Raw genomic sequence first — 7,030 nt, 5'->3', positions numbered from 1 at the left:
CATGAGGACAATTTAGAATCACACAGTTAGGAAACAGGCTCTGCCCATGGCTTGGGGGAGCTGAAAAATGCTAGGGTGATAGTTATCAACTCACTCATTACTCTCTCACAGCTGTGCAGAAACAGGTTTTAGTCTTTTAAATGGTCAGGGGCAGCCACATAGAGCAGGAAAGGCTTCTAAAATTTGTGGCCAGGCTGCGGAAATATTTCAAGTCCAGTGGAAAGAGCTTTGGGTCAATCAGGGATTGAGGTTCCCTTTCCAGCCTATTATGAGCCAACCGATGATGGGTGGCCCAACTGCAGTCTAGTCTCTGTAGCTGCAGTTTAATGCTGCTTCCACTCTTCTCCTGGCATGGTTGACCTGATCAAATGCAACACAAGGTGGGCAGTTTCTGCCTCACAGAGCTGTGAACATCACACTGGCTGGAGGCTGTAATGGCTCTTGCAGTGACTGCCATTATTCTGCCGTTCAGTGAATCCAGATTCACAATTCCTTTCCTTTAGGCTATAAGCTTCTTAAAGGATTTTCACCTCCGGAGTCAAGGAGTAACAAACATAGAAAGAGAGAGACCCTCAGCAAAGAGAGAGAATGATTTGCCTAAGGACACTTGATGGCAGAATACCCTTGTCCTTCACTGCACTGCTATCTCCTAAAAAAAAAATACTACCCAAGGGGTAGAAGAAGTGAATGTTTATTTCCCGTACAGAATTTATGTCTATGGCAGAGAGAGAGAGAGAGAGAGAGAGAGAGAGAGAGAGAGAGAGAGAGAGAGAGAATGGTTGCCTGACTACCTAAATAATTTCCATAATCTCTCTGTGGTACCTAAGAAAAAAACAGTACCAAATTCATGGTTTTATTTCTGCTATAGGAAGAGGGGCTTGCTGAGAATCTCATGGGTTGCACATCAAGAGAAAGTACAGAACTGCATGGGCTGGGTTCTCTCTCCAGTTATGTGACCTTTGTCACATCATCATATTCTGGGGCTCAGAATCTTCTCCTGAAATATAAAGGGAAAGTTAGAAAGTTATGATCAGGAACCCACACAAGTTCTTCTTATGGCTAGCATTCCTCAAGTGCAATTCTTGACAGAAAAAGTGCTGTTTTCAAAAGATGCAAATAGGAAGGAAATGGGGAAGATGCTGGCAAAATTCTCAGTTCTCATCACAGAGTGATTGTTTCATAGGTCTTGGGTCAAAAGCCACAAGGTTTCTCTGCATAAGTAAGTTCAGCATTCTCTTGACAGCTCTGACCTGCTTAACATCCTGAGAACATCAGCCAGTGAGCTTTTGGCAGTGGGCTGCCTCCAGCCTTCTGAATTCTTCCAACTGTTCCAAAAGCCAGTGACTTTGAAGGCTTCTTCCCCTTTGGAAAAGGCACATGGAAGTCTGGTCTCTTCCTTTCTTGACAAAGAATCTCCAAGTCTGGCAGTGTTGTGAAGGTTCCTGCAAGCATCACAGCCGGTCATGAAACCATGAACTTGGTTCAGTTCAACTTAGTGACCCAGCACTTGTTCAAACTTCTGGGGTCTGATACCAAAGATGTTATTTTATTACTTATTTGAACACAGTAAAACTTGGAGGGAAATTTCCCTTGGAAAATTATCACAACAAAGTTTTAGACATGGCTACATCCAAACTTTTTTTGTAAACTATATCTCTTTAACGAAGCACCTGTAACCTTTCCCACAGAATGGGTTCTATTGACTGTGGCAGTTGCTCAGGACGAGGGAAGAAGGGTTTGAAAGAAGCGTAAGAATGGGCCCTATTAATTAATGAGAAATAGTGCTAGGGATAGAGGCCAGGGAGAAAAGGGTTGTAGTAAGTATAGCAAATTGTTTTGTAAAACATATGGAACCTCTTTCATGAGAATGGGTTCTATTGACTGAAAAACAATGCCCAGGAGTTTGAGGGAATTGGGTGAGGCCTAGCTCCAAAGACCATCAAAAGACCACCTGTTATCAAACATTCGCTCCAGCCTTCCAGGTGAGCAGGCGTCAATTTTCTCCGTTGAAAAAAGAAGTGTGTTTAGCAGTTCTGGTTTCTCTAGTGTGTATCTGAGAGCACATGGATCTCATATCCTTCTAAGCAATCTGATCCCCAGGTTGTGCAGATTTCATGGAGCTGTTATAGTAGATGCTGTTTTTCTGAGTGTGTAAAGAGTGTGGTATAGCCAGCATTCCCAGGGTGTCTTCTGGAGAACCATCATACAAAACCATACACTCCATCTGTTCCCTAGGGGGAAATACCAGGAATGAGAATGATAGAGGAATGTGAGTGAAGGAGGCAGATAAAGTTGAGCATCAAAGGGCTGGGAGAACTCAGATCATAAAATGGTGGTGCTGCAAAGGGTAGTTTTATACAACAGTAGTTACCATGGATTCTTTTTTATTGTCTTTCCTCAAGAACCACGATAGCTATATGCATGCAAAATTTGCATTTTTACACATGTTTCACTAGCTCCTACTCCAAAGGAGGAACCCGTTGTCAGTTCACAGGGTAATGATTTTGAGTGTTGGGAAGACCTAAAGATATACTTCAGACACAGAACATCTGCTTACCAGGATTGAAGAGCCTAGATTTTACCTTTAGCACAGAAGAAAATTAAATGTAGAGGTTGGGTTGGTGGCAGGTCAGGGACACCTGTGCCCATAACAGCTCTCCCTCCAGCTGGGTGGGTGAGGAGAGGTGGTGGTTAGTGTTTTACCCTGATTCACCTCGCTTGCATTGAGCAGCAGGGAATACCTGCTGCTATTGCTTCTGCTGTACTATGTCCTTTACACCCACAGATCCTATTCTTGTGGGAGATAGAAGAAGCCTGACACCCAAGTAAAATGCTTATTCACTGGTGCCCAGACTATGAAGCCTTGAGTGTGAGGGAGATAATATGAAATCTTCTAATGGTCTTCTTATTCAGGACTGGAGAGTTGACTTTCCTCTGGGTGGAAACGATAGAGAGAAAACACTTGAGAAGAATGGGCCCCCGTATTAGATTTAGCCCAGAACCAAAGTACAATCAACAGAATTTGTGGGAGATTAACCTCCTAGGTCTATTGTTGAAAGAAACTTTTGGCTATGTCGATAATGTGGGAGACATGAGCTACAATAATCTTAATAGTGCTAGCCATAAAATCAAATGTCATCCAGAGGAAAATGAATAAATAAATCACACAACATTTATTCAATTCACTCAATGGCATGCTCTACACCAACAACACATAATCGTACAAGTAATACCGATGTGTCTCAACAATCCAATATTAGCAGAAAAATAAATCCCGAGAATTACATACAGCATGGTGCCCTTATAAATCATTGTTATTTGGGGGAAGATGTGGATAACATAAAAAGAAAACAAAAAACCAAAATTGAAAAGTGATTCAGTCCTGGTACTGGAAGTTTCCTTTGGTGACAAGAGATGATCAGTTGGGACTATGTCTCATCCATTGTTTAGAGATTTCATTAGGATTGCCTTTATATATTTTAGGAAGTTTCTAATGGACTAGGTTTCTATACCACCCCTCAAACGCACATCACTTCTAACTAACTCTCCCCACATTCTCTTCGTCAATCCCACCCCACACACTCTATCCTCCTATTTCCACCTTCCCAGTCCACCCATAATTTCTACTCTCTATTCTCTTCCCTTATCCCAGGGATATCATGCTTCCCCCTGGGCCCTTCCTCTATACCTAATTTCGCTGGGTCTACCTATCCTAGCTTGTTTATCACTTACTTAATGACTAATATCCACATATAAGTGAATATATACCATATTTAAGTTTCTGGATATGGGTTACCTCATGCAGTTTGATTTTTTCTAGTTTCAAAAATTTGCCTACAAATTTCTTGCTGTCATTTTCTCTAACAGCTGAGTTATACTCCATTGTATAAATGTACCCCATTTTCTTTAAGCATTATTCTGTCGAGGGGCATCTAGGTTGTTTACAACTACTGGCTTTTATGAATAACGCAGCAATAAACATGGTTGAGCAAGTAGCCCTGTGGTAAGATGAACTGTCCTTGGATATATGCCCAAAAGTGGTAGAGTAGGGTCTTGAGTTAGATCAATTCCCATCTTCCTAAGCAACTGCCACACTGTTTTCCCCAGTGGCTATATGAGTTTTTACCAGGTCCTCTGAGTATATATCCTAGCTATCAGTATAGTATTCTTTTTTTTTTTAAAGATTTATTTATTTATTATGTATACACTAATCCGTCTGCTTGGATGCTTACAGTCAGGAAGAGGGCACCAGATCTCATTACAGATGGTTGTGAGCCACCATGTGGTTGCTGGGAATTGAACTCAGGACCTCTGGAAGAGCAGCCAGTGCTCTTAACCTCTGAGCCATCTCTCCAGCCCCCAGTATAGTATTCTTATGGGAATCCTGAGTGTGCGAAGGAGTGGGTCTCTGATTCTTGTGTCTTCCCTTGGGTTCTTTTTTCTGTTGGTTTGTCTTGTGATGGGTTTTATCTTATATTTTATTTTATTATGTTTTGTACTTATATCTTAGAAGCCTGCTCTTTTCTAAAGAGAGGCAGAAGGGGAGCAGATCTGGAGAGGAGAGAGGAGGGAAAGTAATAAAGAGGAACAGAGGGAGAAAGAATTGCATTCGGGTTCTACCATGAGAAAGAATCTATTTTCAATAAAAGGGATAATCAGAAAAAAATAAAAGAAAAATTACTCAAGAGGATGATTATTTCTCATAGAGGAATGAGAAGAGGCATCACATAGTTCAGCCTAGGTGGTTGTTTGTGTGGTGTGTTTGTAAATGCACATAGCATGTTATGAAAAACATACAATAAGTAAATGAACATAAACTATGCCCAGTTCAGCACTGAGAGCAGGCCATGAGCAGAGGTCATGGTCATCCACCTCAAGCATCCCATTTACTTGGTTCTGTCCCACTGTGAACACCATACCTGACAGAAACAACTTGAGATCAGATATCTTTCCTGGCTTCAGAGGATTGCAGTCTATTCCAGTAGCAGGGGAACATGGCAGAGGCTGCCCATAGCATGGCAAAGTTAAAAGTAGAGAATGAAGCCAGAACTTTCCAATACTCATCCTTAGAGACCTACTTCCAACAGCTCTGCCATACTTTCTAGTTTCCAAAATCTCAGAATAGTACATTAGTCTAGTGTACCATAAGCACTCAGAAGACAAGTATGTGAGATTCAAGTCAGAATAACACCTGACAAAAATTTCTCTGGGGAGGCATTGAAGGGCATCTCAAATCATCTCCAGGGAAGCCACAAATCTGGCTCTCTGTTTGGCATCTTCTTTTCTACTCTGAGCAGATAGGCGGATGAGGGTGCAGTCTAAGACCACTTTCAATCATGGGCAAAAGTCAAAGTCACTGCCCCTTGTATTGGTTTTCTATTGCTCCTGTGACAATTTGTCACAAGCTTCGTAGCTTAAAACAGAAATGCATCTGCGTTTCTGTACATCCTTGACATGTCACCAACACTGTCTCCTTCCTGGGGTCTCTAAAGGACAATGCATTTGGATCTTCTATAGGACAATCTGTCTTTCCGGGGTCAAGAGTCTCTTTTCTTCTTTCATGTCCTTTCCTCATCTTGACATCACCAATGGCAACTCGCGTCTTTCTCACATTACGTCATACGGTATTACCTTCGGTCTCGCTGTCCATCTCTTAAAAGATACCTGTCACTACACATGCAATGTAATAATCTCTCCATCTCAAAATCCCTAGCTGAAAAATCACCTGCCTCTTTTGCTACGCAAGGTCACGCAACATTTTTACTAGTACAGAAAATCACACGTGACTTTTATTGGAGAACCATCATTCTGGCTACCACACCCCAGTGAGGACCCGTCCAATTACTTCATTTAAACTAACTTTCTCGGCTGGCTTCCACACCCAAGATCCGTTACTGTCTACGCAGCTCGGAATTCGTACCTCCGTCTACGCGGCAGCTCGGAATTCGTACCTCCGTCTACGCGGCAGCCATGCCGCCGTACACCCTTGTCTACTTCCCAGTTCGAGAGCACTGTGAGGCCATGCGCATACTACTGGCTGACCAGGACCAGAGCTGGAATGAGGAGGTGGTGTCCATAGATACTTGGATAAAAGGCTTGCTCAAGTCCACCTGTCTGTATGGGCAGTTTTCCAAGTTTCAGGATGGAGACCTTACCCTGTACCAATCTAATGCCATCTTGAGGCACCTGGGCTGATCCCTTGGGCTTTATGGAAAAGATCAGAAGGAGGCTGCCCTGGTGGATATGGTGAATGATGGGGTGGAAGACCTTCGCCTGAAATACTTCACCCTCATCTACACCAAATATGAGGAAGGGAAGGATGATTATGTGAAGGCCCTGCCTGGACACCTGAAACCTTTCGAGACCCTGCTGTCCCAGAACCAAGGAGGCAAAGCCTTCATCGTGGGTGACCAGATCTCCTTCGCCGATTACAACTTGCTAGATCTGCTGCTCATCCACCAGGTGCTGGCCCCTGGCTGCCTGGACAACTCCCCGGCCCAAGATCAAGGCCTTCCTGTCCTCCCCTGACCATGTGAACCGTCCCATCAATGGCAAAGGGCAAGCAGTAATGTAGGGAGAGACCGAAGCTGCCTGTGCTCCTTTCCCCAGCACTAATAAAGTTTGTAAGACAGAAAAAAAAAAAAAACCTAACTTTCTCTCTCCAGCCCCGCTCCAGTTGCTTTGGAAGCAGCTGCTTTGAGGGTACGGAACTGGAAGAAAGGAAGGAGAATTAATAGCCTGAGAAAGCAGGAGCCGGATACATTAAGGGCTTGACTCCATCTCAGAAATCACCAACCCCCAAGTGAAGTCAGGCTGAATCGGTCTCTAACTCATTTCATTGAGCAGGGTATTGGAAGTCTGGGCCACAGTAGCTGGCTGAGTGCACTGAGGCATGTAGGCTTGCTTTGGAGGCGGGGAGTCCTGACAATGTGGATTTAAAAGGAAAGTCAAGAAATTCAAACTCTTTTATAGAGATGTAATAATGGAGCTGGCAAGCCATGTGCTGGAGCCTAGATCAATGTGAAGAATC

General features: G+C 43.3%; 1 pseudogene; it reads left to right on the top strand.

The window, feature by feature from the left end:
* Positions 1–5,970: 5,970 nt before the first annotated feature.
* Positions 5,971–6,574, top strand: LOC101994200 (annotated as a pseudogene).
* Positions 6,575–7,030: the final 456 nt, after the last annotated feature.

The sequence above is a fragment of the Microtus ochrogaster genome, chromosome 17, assembly GCF_000317375.1.
Source record: "Microtus ochrogaster isolate Prairie Vole_2 chromosome 17, MicOch1.0, whole genome shotgun sequence".
Classification (NCBI taxonomy): Eukaryota; Metazoa; Chordata; class Mammalia; order Rodentia; family Cricetidae; genus Microtus; species Microtus ochrogaster.
Note: the sequence above shows the minus strand (reverse complement) of the source record. Positions and strands in the feature narration are given on the sequence as shown.